Consider the following 13,680-nt stretch of genomic DNA (forward strand, 5'->3'; position numbering starts at 1 on the left):
ACAGCCTCCAGAAATGAAGTCCATGCTCACTGTGACCCTTTCTCCCGACTCCAGGCTGCTCTGCTTTAATTTTCCTGGAATGCCCAGAATTCCCACTTGTTTTATCTCTGCATTTTATGGTATGCATTACCACCCTCTGGGCTTCCCAGGCGGTACAGTTGTAAAGGATCTGCCTGCCAATGCAGGAGACACGAGTTTGATCCCTAGATCAGGAAGATCCCCTGGAGGAAGAAATGGCTACCCACTCCAGTATTTTTGCCTGGAGAATCCCATGGACAGAGGAGCCTGGCATTTTACAGTCCATGGGGTTGCAAAGAGGCAGACACGACTAAGCACTCACACACGCACGCACCACCCTCTACCGTTCCTACTCTGTTGACTCCGTACCACGTTGAAAAGAGCGTGTAAAATGCTAGTCTTTTTTAAGGAGTTTGCATTTTCTAAAGGCTATTCTTTTGAGACATGAGGAGAAAGTCTCTGTACTTGGATTCCTCTAGCTTCCTGAACTTCTTCCTTTTCTTTTTTTTCTTACTCTATCCTGTCACTCATCTCCTGTTCCCCTAGTGACAAAGATTTCTTTTTTTCCCTTTCCCTGAGTTAAGAGGTGTACCATATTCTGAATTCTTTCTGCCTTTGTTTCCCTGCTTTGTCTTTCAGGCTCTGGTTCTTAGTATTTCAAGAAAAAACTTTTGAGTTGCAAAATTTCATTCCTTCTCAATAGAATTTGGTGATCAAAACTTAAAAATGGCACTAAAACACATAATTTGCAAATTAAAGCTGGACAATAACTTTATCTTTCCTCTGAAAATGTTAAATGCTCTTGATTTTTACTGGGTAGGGAGAAGCAAGGCAAGTACACCAATTTAATATTTTAAAAATAGTATCCCTGTTCCATCAAGCAGCAGATACTTGATAAAAAGCTATTCTTCTTTTATGTAATATACTTGTTTAAAAGATATCAGTAAATAATGCTTAACTTGATGCATAAATGTTGGAGTTGCTCAGCAATGTACTGGAGCTCTATGACATTGATTCATTCACTCAACAAATACAAACTGATAGCCTGTTATATGCTAGGACTTGCTTTAAGTGTTCTGTAATTTCCTTTCTAGAGTTTAGGCCAAATAGGTGACATTGCTTTCAACAGTGAAATTTTCTACAAAATAGCCCCAGATTCTTCAGTAAGTTGGGTATGGCCCAAGGTGCACCATGTATATACCAAACCCACCCATTAACAAATGGTAATTTTTCAGTGTAGTGTCCCAGTTCAGAAAGGTTAACTTGCTTCTCTTGTCCCTGACTCAGTATTAGCTAAGTATGGGATGAAAGTTCAAGTTGTTGGGAGGGCCCCTGCTGATCTTTCTGTCTAGACAAACCCAGCCCAGCATAATTGCCAGGTTCCTAGATCTCCTGTTGGTTTCCTTCTTCTTTTTGCCCAAGGCTGGCCATGAGCTCTGACATTGGCCTTGGCAGCAGAGGAAGGTTAATGACAGTGATGAGTTATACCGAATCTAAGGAGAAGTCCCTTTGTTGTTCATTGGCAATTAGTCACTAAGTTGTGTTCAACTCTGTGCGACCCCATGATCTGTAGCCCACCAGGCTCCTCCATCCATGATTTCCCAGGCAGGAATACTGGTGTGGCTTGCCATTTCCTTCTCCAGGGGATCTTCCTGACCCAGAGATGGAGCCCACATCTTTTGCATTGGCAGGCAGATTCTTAACCACTGAGCCACTAGGAAAGCCCAAACTGCTCTTAGCTTCCTGATTTTTGGAATGGGAAGCCATTGGTAAAATTGATGTCTCTTACTGAGGACAAAAGATACTATTCCAAGTAGCAGAGTTCTGAGTGTGTCTTTTTGATCCTCTGTTTCCTAATTCTGTTTCCTAATTTTATGTAAACATGGTATAATTAGATTTCAAATGGTGAGAAGCTCATGGAGAAAGCAGGTAATTGGAAACATCTTGGCTACACTATACATGTCATGTAGAGATCATATTTACCATTCCTACTTAGTTAATAAAATAATAGGTAAAGCTATAGGTTAAGTTTACTATAAAAATAAACTTCTACAACTTAATCTTACCAGTTCTCTGTAATGATAAAAATATAACCAATTTTCCAGAGATCACATGAATTTTTTTGGTATGTGTCAAGGATATTCTAAAGTGTTTTGCTATATACGAAATGGCAATTTTTCATGTGCAAAAGCAGATTTTAGAAAGATAGCAATAGATATGTCAAGATAAAACTGAAGATGCTTACCCATGCAAGAAAATGTCATATGTAGCCAGATTGGCTTGTAAGTGCAAAAGCTTCTTATAACTCTTGAATCCTCTGTGTGCACTTTTTTCCCCCTCTGTGTGCTAAGAAATCTCACAAAGGTAGCTCATCAGTTGTGACATGGCTACTGTGAGGACTATTTCCTTGGAAAATGATCTCACATTACCTCTACTTCCGTGTGCGTGTGCTAAGTCGCTTCAGCCATGTCCGACTCTTCATGACCCTACAGACTATAGTGCACCAGGCTCCTCTGTCCATGGGATTCTTCAGGCAAGGATACTGGAGCGAGTCTCCATGTCCTCCTCCAGGGGATAGTCCTGACCTAGGGGATCAAATCCACATCTCTTACGTCTCCTGCATTGGCTGGTGGGTTCTTTCCCACTAGTGCCACCTGGGAAGCCCACCTATACTTCAGTGACTAAGTCAAATGCCTGAGAAATGTTTTGGAACCAAGACTGAGACATTTTCCAAGTTTTGAGCTGATTCTGTGTAACATGTGTGTTCCTAAACAGCTGTTTTAAACTATGTATTTTTCAACTTAATAATTCCATTGCACTAAAGAGAACTCCCAAGCAAGTATCCAAAGCAAAAACCATCTTGTACTCTAATCACAATCTGATTTAGCTATTTTATAATTTTTTAAAAAGCAAGACATACCTGGTTTATAGTTCACATAAAAGAAGGTTTTGAAAATACTAGATTTGTATTTGTTAATGTGTAAAGTACACAGATATTAACAGTACATTTTGATGGGTTTTGACAGATTCATGCCTACGTGACCAATATCTCAGCAAAGATGTAGAACATTTCCACAACTTGTACATTTTCCTAAAGTGCCTTTGCAGTCAATCCCTTTTCTCCCTCCCAGCCATTGTTCTAATCTTTATTACCATAGTTTAGTTTAGCTTCTTCTTGAACGTTCTATAAAGGGAATACACTCTTGCATCTGGATTCTTCTGTTCAAAATGTTTTTGAGATTCATGTTGTTATGGGTGTCAGTAGTTCATTCTTTTTTATTGCTATGAAGCATTCCACTTAGTGATTATGCCACAATTTGTCTAACCATACTTCTATTGATAAATATTTTAGTGTCCAATTTTTGGCTATTATAAGTAAAACTGCTGTGAATATTCTTAAAAGGTCTTTGTGTAGAAATGTTTTCATTTGTCCTAGGTAAATTATTAGGAGTGGAATTACTGGTTCATGGAGTAGGGATGTATAATTTACAAAGAACCAATAAATAATTTCCTGAGGTAGTTTCTGCATTTTTGTCTCCAACCAGTAATGTGGGAGTTCCAGTTGTTTCATATCCTTGCAAATATTTATATTGTGTGTTTTTAGCCATTTGAATGACAATTCTCATTGTGGTGCTAATTTGAATTTCCGTGATGACAAATGAGCACTTTTTATGTGATTCTTGGCCATTTATGTCTTGTGTTTCCTCTTTTCTTAAAAGTATATTTTCCAGTTTTGCATATTTTAAAAAGTGGGTCATTATTATTAATATGTAGTAATTCTTTATGTATTTTGGATATAAGTTCTTTATCGGGTACATGTGTCACAAATATTTTCTTCAGTTTCTGGATTTTTTTATTCATCAAAAGATGAGCCAAAGATTTTAATTTTGATGAAATCCAATTGATTACCTTTATTCATGATTAGAACCTTAAAAAACCTTATCTGCAAAATCTTTGTCCATCCAAGATCATAAAGATAGCCTCTTAAATTTTCTTCCAGAAGCTTCATAGTTTTAAGTTTTATGATCAATCTCTAATTTTTTATATGGCATGAAATAGAAGTTCAGAAGTTGCAAATGGATATATACATTTTCCTAGCACTATTGGTTGAAAAGACATTCCTTCTGCATTCAGTTGCATTGACTCCTTTTGTCAACAGTTTTTTATTTAACATGGATCTATCTTTGAACTCTCTATTCTACTCCACTGATCTATTTGAATATCTGTACATTGATATCACACCATCTTAGTTACTGTCAGTCAGTCAGTCAGTCAGTTCAGTCGCTCAGTCGTGTCCGACTCTTTGTGACCCCGTGAATTGCAGCACACCAGGCCTCCCTGTCCATCACCAACTCCTAGAGTCCACTCAAACTCATGTCCATCAAGTCAGTGATGCCATCCAGCCATCTCATCCTCTGTCGTCCCCTTCTTCTCCTGACCCCCAATCCCTCCCAGCATCAGGGTCTTTTCCATGAGTCAACTCTTCTCATGAGGTGGCCAAAGTACTGGAGTTTCAGCTTTAGCATCAGTCCTTCCAATGAACACCCAGGACTGATCTCCTTCAGTATGGACTGGTTGGATCTCCTTGCAGTCCAAGGGACTCTCAAGAGCCTTCTCCAACACCACACCTCAAAAGCATCAATTCTTCAGCCCTCAGTTTTCTTCACAGTCCAACTCTCACATCCATACATGACCACAGGAAAAACCATAGCCTTGACTAGACGGACCTTTGTTGGCAAAGTAATGTCTTTGCTTTTGAATATGCTGTCTAGGTTGGTCATAACTTTCCTTCCAAGGAGTAAGCATCTGTTAATTTCATGGCTGCAGTCACCATCTGTAGTGATTTTGGAGCCCAGAAAAATAAAGTCTGACACTGTTTCCACTGTTTCCCCATCTATTTCCCACAAAGTGATGGGACCGGATACCATGATCTTCATTTTCTGAAAGTTGAGCTTTAAGCCAACTTTTTCACTCTCCTCTTTCACTTTCACCAAGAGGCTCTTTAGTTCCTCTTCACTATCTGCCATAAGGGTGGTGTCATCTGCATATCTGAGGTTATTGATATTTCTCCCGGCAATCTTGATTCCAGCTTGTGCTTCTTCCAGCCCAGCGTTTCTCATGATGTACTCTGCATAGAAGTTAAATAAGCAGGGTGACAATATACAGCCTTGATGTACTCCTTTTCCTATTTGGAACCAGTCTGTTGTTCCATGTCCAGTTCTAACTGTTGCTTACAGTAAATCTTGAAATTGGGTAGTGTAAGTACTTAAATTTTGTTTTTCTTTTTAAAGATTATTTTGACTATTTTCAGTCATTCTCATTTTCATGTAAACTTTTAGAAAAAGTCTGTTAATTTCTACTTTTAAAAAGGCTTGTAGGGTTTTTAATGGGATCACCTTATTTTACATTTATTTTTTATGTTTTTATTGAGGTATAATAGATTGACAATGTTGTGTTACTTTTTGCTGTCCAGTAGAAGTGATTCAGTTATACATATCATATATACACATTCTTTTTTAATATTCTTTTCCATTATGGTTTATTATAGGATATTGAATATAGTTCTCTGTGTTGTACAGTAAGACCTTGTTGTTATCCATTTTATACATAAAAGCTTGCATCTGCTAACCCCAACATCCCACTCCATCCCTCCCCCAGCGCCCTCCTCCTTGGCAATCACCAGTTTGTTCTCTATGTTCATGATTCTGTTTCGTAGATAGGTTTATTTGTGTCATATTTAGATTTCACATATAAGTTATATCATACGGTATCTCTTTCTCTTTTTGATTTACCTTCACTTAGTATGATAATCTCTAGTTGCATCCATGTTGCTGCAAATGGCATTATTTCATTCATTCTTATGTCTGAGTAGCATTCCATTGTACAAATATACCACATGTTCTTTATTGAATGTTACTTTAAATCCAGAGATAAATTTGGGGAGAAAATGCAATATTAACAAACCTGAGTCTTACAAACTCATGAGCATTACATATCCCTATTTAGGTCTTTAAGTTCTCTTAGTAATATTTTACTTGTCACTATAGAAGTCTTTCACATTTTTATTAAATTTATTTCAAAATTCTTCTATGATATTACGTCAATAAAATTTTAAATGTTTAATTATTTGCTTCTAGTTATATAGAAATAACTGATTTTGTTATATGAACCTTGTAACTTGAAATCTTGCAAAACAATCAATTATATTAGCTTCTCTATAGATTTCTTAGGATTTTCTATGTATAAATCATATCTACAAAGAAAGACAATTAAAAATTTTCTTTTTTGATATTTGTGCCTTTTATTTCTTGCCTTATTGCACTAAGACTTCCAGTTACAAGTTAAATAGAAGAGCCATTATTAGAAGAAATTGCTTCTGATCTTAGGACAAGTATGTTAGTCTTTCACCACTGAGTATAATGTTAGCTGTGGTTTTTATAAATGCCCTGCAAGATAAAGATACATTATTAGGTTGCTGCTGCTGCTGCTGCTAAGTCGCTTCAGTCGTGTCCGACTCAGCAATCCCATAGACTGCAGCCTACGAGGCTCCTCCGTCTGTGGGATTTTCCAGGCAAGAGTACTGGAGTGGGTTATCTGCCACCAATTCCTTACACAAAACTCTTAAAATCCATGTAATCTCCTGAGTTATAGGGATGATGGGAACCTCTAATAACAAATATTCTAATATTTGTTCTTTGACACCAATTCCTGAAACAAAGTTCCTAAATCCTTTGGAATTTCCTAGTTGATAGGAGATTCCTTAGCTCCTACGAGGTGACTCTTGGTGGGTTCATTATCATCTGGGTAATCATCCAGACAACTTCAGGATGTGTTATGAGAAATACCAAGCCATGATAAGAAGCTTTGAACTTTTGGGCCTCCTCTCTAATCCTTTGAGAAGGGTAGAAGAGTTAGAGATTGATTCATAATCCTTTATGCCTATATGATGAAGCCTTTACAAAAATATCTAAAGTGTAATGTTTGGAGAACTTCCACAAGCAAAAAGAGTGGTACATCCCAGTTCCATAGGGACAAAACTCCTACTCTGAGGAAGTTTCCAGACCTCACACTATTGAAATGTCATCTGTCTGTTCATCTGTATACTTTAATTATCCTTTATTATATACACTGGTAAATGCAAGTGAGTGTTTCTCTGAGTTCCGTGAGTCATTCTAGAAAATCAATCCTGAGGAGGAGGTCTTGGGAATCCCCAGTCTAGAGTTGGCCAGTTAGAAGTATAGGAAGTTGCATTTGGAATTTGAAGTGGGTGGAGTCTGTGAGACTGAGACCTTAATCTGTGGAATCTAACACTAGCCTCAAGTAGGTAGTAGCAGAATTGAATTGTAAGACACCTCACTGGCATCAAATCGAAAATTGGTCAGTGTGGGGGAAAAACTCTGCACATTTGGTGTCAGAAGTGTTGGTGAGAGCAGAGGAAAAGAAAATAGTATTTATTTCTATGTTGTTTACTAGATTTAAGTTGCTGCCTTTTTATTCCTTGTTTTCCAAATTAATGAATTTGAATTTTGTCATATGTTTGTGCTTTGAATGAGATGCTTTTATGGTGAACTAAACAACCTATTGGTGATGATGCATTATACTCTGTATATTATTAGGTGGTTTTTTTTTTTTTTTTGGTAAATGTTTTCTTTTTTTTGGCCACACAACACGGCATGTGGGATCTTAGTTCCCCAGCTGGGAGTGCAGTATCTTAACCACTGGACCACCAGAGAAGTCCCTATATTACTAGATTTACTAATATTTTGTTAAGAATTTTGGGGGAATTCCCTGGCAGTCCAGTGGTTAAGCCTCAGCGATCTTACTGGCAGGGCTGGGTTCAACCCTATGTGGTATGGCCAAAAAAAAAAAAAAAAAACCCCAAATAGATAAAAAATCTTTATATTTATATTCAATAGTTATTGGTATGTATCTGTAATATCCTTGTCAGGTTTTAGTGTCAAGTTTATCCTGACCTCAGACACATTGGGTTATTTCTTCCTCTTTTATTTTCTGAGTATGTATAACATTGGTTTGTGTGTTCAGTTGCTCAGTCATGTCTGACTCTTTGCAACCCCATATGCTGTAGCCCACCAGGCTCCTCTGTCCATGGGATTTTTCAGGCAAGAATATGGGAGTGTGTTGCCGTTTTCTACTCCAGTGGATCTTCCTGAACCAGGGATCATACCCATGACTCTTGCATCTCCTGCGTTGGCAGGCAGATTCTTTACCACTGTGCCACTGCTATGTATAAAGCCTATATAGGCTTTATAGGAAAGCCTATAAAATAAAATTGATATTAGTTAAATGTTGGATAGAAATCACCAGTGACATCATCTAAGCCTTGGGTTTCTTTTTGGAAAGTTTAAATATTTTCACATGCAAAGTTTAATGTTCAACTGTCCTGAACAGTTATATTCAAATTATTCCTATTACATTTTTATTAGTTTTCATAATTTGTGTTTTTAATTGATCTCTTTTCCATGTCATTTATGTTGGATAATTTATTGGCATACAGTTTCTCATAATATTCCCTTATTATTATCTTAAGATCTAGAAGGTCTGTAATGATGTCCTTATTCCATTCCTGATATGGCATTTTGTGGGTTTTATTTCTTCCTTTTTATTTCCTGGTCCAGTCTTAACAGGATTTATCACTTAAAAAAAAAATCTTTTCAAAAATCTAGCTTTTGACTTTTAAGTTTTATCTGTTGCTTGTTTATCCTTTCATTGTTTTTACATTCATTTGTATTTTCATTTTTGCTACTTTGAGGTTAATTATCTTGTTTTTTTCTAGCTTCTTTAAGTAGAAGCTTAGATCATTATTTCTTAAGTATTTCTTCTTTTCTGATATAAGCATTCAAAGCTAGAAATTTCCCTCTAAGCTCAGTATAGCTACATCCCATGAATTTTGACTTCATTAGCGTTTTGCTTGAGATACTTTCTAATTTGCATTTAAATTGCATCTTTGACTTATGGATTATTTAGAAGTAAGTTTAGTAATTTCCAGATTCTGTGGTTTTTCTATTGATAACTGACTTCTAATTTAATTCTGTTGCACTTGGAGGAATTCTCTAAGTTCTTTGAGATTTGACTTATGCCCCCATCATATGCACCTTCTAGATATTTGTTCCATGTGTATTTGGAAAAAGTATTTTGTGTTTTATAAAAGTCGAGTAGATCTAGTTGGTTGACTGTGTTGGTCAAATTTTCAGTATCCTTACTGATCTTCTCTGTTTGATATATTAACATAATGACTGAAAGAATAATGTATGCTTCAACTCTATTAGATTTCTTTTTCTCCCTTCAGTTCTGTTTTTGTTTCATGTATTTTGCAGTCATGCTGTTCATGAATGGACACTGTTATCATTATAAAGTATCCTTCTTTATCTCTGGTAATATCTCTCATCTTGAAGTCTACTTCATCTGATTTTAATATGACCAGTGAGAAAATGGTAGACTTTAAAATGCTTTCTGTTCATCTCTCTCATCTGCCAACCTACTGTCCCTCCTGTTGTCCTTTTCCCATCACTGTTAGTTCATTGGTGGGGAGTCAGAGACAGTTTTGGGTTCTGACACTGCAGTTTTCTTAAAATTGGGCAGAACTGAGACAAGTGCAGGTCAAGAGTGTAGGTGCTTTGTTGGTCTCAGCCTGTATGAATAGGATGACAGGCTTAATCTACCTTTGGAAACATTTTTGATTTTTGCTTCCACCAAGCTAGTTAGAGGTATTATTTTGCTGAGAGAGATTAAAACTGAAAAAGTATTTTCAGGTGGTATCAACTTGCTAAGAATCGTAGAGATTATTTTTCTTCAATTGTCTTTATTTTCAGTGTTTTACACAGTAGAGGAAACCTATGGCATTTTGATTGAAAAGCTTAAGATTCACTGGTCTGGGATTCCAGCCTGAGAGTCAGAAGAATGGTATTTTTTGTTTGTTTGTTTGAAATTCCAAATGTCTGACTTAAGGTAAGTTTTTAAAAAGCTATCTGCTGCTGCCATCCACCCCCCTCCCCCAACAAATACTGAAACAAAGGCTGTGATGCTTATCGTAACCTATAACTCATGGACTTTTGTTCTTGAATGTGAGCTTTGAGATTATCTGCTCCTACTAGGTAATTTTATATGTAAGGAGACTGGGGCTTCAAGAGGCTGAGTGATATGCCTAAACAACGTTCAGCATGCTCACAGCAGAGTGGAATTTGAACCCTAGACTATGATTTTTACTAAAATGTGATGAATTTAGAGAGCATTTAGAAAGACTCCAAGATTCCAAAATAATGAGTCTATACAAGATTTGACTAATAAGATGTCAAATAATTTAAAACATTTAAAAAATGCTGTTACCTGAGTTTGAAAAAGCAGAGCAGTGTTTATTTTCCGTAGCTAAATTTAAATTTAAGCAATCATGTCAGAAGAGCGCCATAAATCCTTGTCAAGTACCAAATAATCTGGTTTAAAGAAGACGTCATTTTCTTCTTTATTTTTGACATAACAGTATCAATTTGTATAGCTTTTAACGATTACAAATGTTTGATTCTGCTAAGTCGCTTCAGTCGTGTCCAACTCTGTGCGACCCCAGAGACGGCAGCCCACCAGGCTCCCCTGTCCCTGGGATTCTCCAGGCAAGAGCACTGGAGTGGGTTGCCATTTCCTTCAAGCCTCACAAATAGCATATAAAAATAATAGCTAAAAATACCGAGTGCTTGCTCTGTGCCAGGAACTCTTTTAAGAGCTTTATATCTATCAACTTTTTCCTTATAACAACCCTAGTTACTCTTGTTGCCCTCATTTTATTGATGAGGAAACCAAAACACAGAGTTAAAGTAACTTTCTCAAGGTCACAGAGCCTTGAAGGAGAGCTGGGACTGGCCCTAGAATGGATTTAGTCGCGTTCCTAGAGAGCTGCTTAAGTAAGCAGGGTCAGGGTATAGATTGATCTTTATCTTTTTCCCATGAAGTTTTATTGTATTTTTTTCCCCTCCCAGTGCTGCTATATTTACCTGGAACACCTTATCCAGGTACCTTTTTCCAAGGCCATATGCTGCATTATATAACTTGGCACTGGCCATGTCTAAGTCATTAGGGAGAGTGTTTCTCAAGATAGTAAGAAAAATCATGATAAATTTTCTTGTAATTAAATGAAATCTTTAGTTTTTGACTTTGCTATATTTGGGGCTTCAAATTACGGAGATTTTCCTCTGTTATACCATTCAATTTGCCAGAATTTATTTTGGGAAAAAAAATTGTAATTCTGTATAATTCTCTTTCTGTATGCTAAAGAAATTTAAAAAATGTAGAAACTGAGAAGACAAGCCACAGACTAGGAGAAAATATTTGCAAAAGCACTTCTGTTAAAAAGCTGTTATTTAAAACATTCAAAAGAAATCTTAAAGCGCAACAATAAGAAGCAACTCTATAAAAATGAGTCAAAGACCGCATATGAACAGATGTTCCATATCATGTGTAATCAGGGAAATGCAAATTAAGTCAACAATAAGATGCCACCTCCCACCTATCAGAATGGCCAAAATCTGGAACTCTGATAGCACCCAATCCTGAGGAGTATTGGAGCAATAGGAACTCTTATTCATTGCTGGTGAGACTGCAAAATGGTACAGCCACTTTGAAAGAAAATCTGACACTTTGTTACAGAACTAAACGTTCTCTTACCATGGAGTACACAAGTTGCATTCCTTGGTATTTACCCAAAGGCTTGAAAACATGTCCACACAAAACCCTGCACATGGCCACTTATAGCACCGTTATTCATAGTTGCTACAACTTGGAAGTAACCAGATGTTCTTCAGTGGGGGAAAGGATAGATAAACTGAGGCACATCCAGACCATAGAATATTATTCAGTGCTAAAAAGAAATGTTATTAAGCCATGAAAAGGCAAGGAGGAAACTTAAATGCATGTTACTAAATGAAAGGAGCTGATCTGTAAAGGCTATACACTGTTCGATTTCAACCATATGACATTCTGGAAAAGACAGAATTATGGACACAGTGAAAATATCTGTGGTTCCTAGGAAAAGGGATGAATAGGTGAAGCACAGAGGATTTTTAGGGCAGTGAAAATGCTTTGTATGATACTGTAATTATAGATACATGTCATACGTTTTCCCAGTCACTTAGAATGCTTAGCAACGAAGAGAGGTATAACGTAAACTATGTACTTTGGGTGATTGTGATGTGTCAATATCAACTCATCAATTCAATAAATGTACCTCTCTGGTGGTCGATATTGATGATGGGAGAGAGGCTGCATGTGTTGGGTGGGGGACGTAGTATATGGGAAATCTCTATACCTTCCTCTCAGTTTTGCTGAAAATCTAAAATGGCTCCGCAGAGTCTTTAAAAAAAAAAGCAGATATGAACAGAACGACATGACACATTGGATATAATATAGATGCAAAAAAATGTGTATAGGAGAATGGGACTAGGTGAAATATACAGACTTGCAGGTAGAGATAGTTCAGTTTTGTGTTGTACAATATTTATTTATTGAGTACTTACCCTGAGCCAGGTACTGATTTTTCCCATCCTATAGATGTAAGACTGAAGCTTAGAGAAGAATCAGCAACTGAAGTCTTAAACAGAGCAACTGAAGCCAGAAACAGAGCTGGGACTTAAATCCAGATCAGTCTGGCTCTAAGGAGTGTATTCCTTATCATCTGCCATACTGCCTGTGAGATGCCTGTGGGACCATCTTGGAGAGATGCCCAATAGGCAGCAGAAAATAAGTCTGGAATCCAAGATTAGGTATGAATGTGGCCATTGAGTTGAACTGAAGACAAAGGGAATGACTTGTCACTTTGGATGAATGTAAGTGACAGATACCTCACGACAGAAAAGACAGGGAAGTATGCTACCATAATTGATGTCGAGGTCCAGGAACATATTAGTCATCCGTTATGGTTGAGTTGTTACTGTTTCCAATCAGGTGACCCACTCTGAGACAAGTGTGACAGATAAGAATGTTTTATTTATAGTTTTCCATACATTGTAGCTGCCTTCTACATGTTGAAACCTTTAATGATCCTCCAAACCACCTTCTCTCTTTTGGGAATAATACTGTGTGAAAATACTTGAATCTGGACTAGCACTCACTGGGCACCAGTGCTATATAGGGAAAAAAAAAAAAAAAATCAACATCAGAGTCCTGTCTGCTGAAAGCTCAGACCCTATCCCCAGCTGGGATCAGGGCTCTGTACCCTTGATCTTAAGATGAATAAAGTAAAGTGTGAAAATAAAGAATGTATCTTTTATCTGGTTATGTTCTGTTACTTTAAAATAAGTTAAGTCTTGAATGTCAGTGAAGTCCTGTGACTTTTTCAGCCTCCCACCTCCCTTTAAACTAACCCAAAGATAGTTTTCTTTATTTCTCTGGGCTGCTGTCATCTTATACAGAGTTTCAAGACAGCCAAAAGCAGCACCCAGATCATATTTTTCCATCTATCCTATTTTTAAAGAAAATTTTTATGCTCAAAAGCCTGTGAATTTTTTTCCCCAGAAACAACCTGAAATGATAACTTGAGCCTTTTTCCTTTCTGCTTTTCTTCTTGAGGAGAGCTGCCTTGGATCAGAGAGTCCTAGGTTTCATTTTAATTCTGTCAAAGGGCAAGATCCTCAAATACACTGATCCTTAATTTCTTTGCCT

The sequence above is a fragment of the Bos indicus x Bos taurus genome, chromosome 16 (assembly GCF_003369695.1).
Source record: "Bos indicus x Bos taurus breed Angus x Brahman F1 hybrid chromosome 16, Bos_hybrid_MaternalHap_v2.0, whole genome shotgun sequence".
Taxonomy (NCBI): Eukaryota; Metazoa; Chordata; class Mammalia; order Artiodactyla; family Bovidae; genus Bos; species Bos indicus x Bos taurus.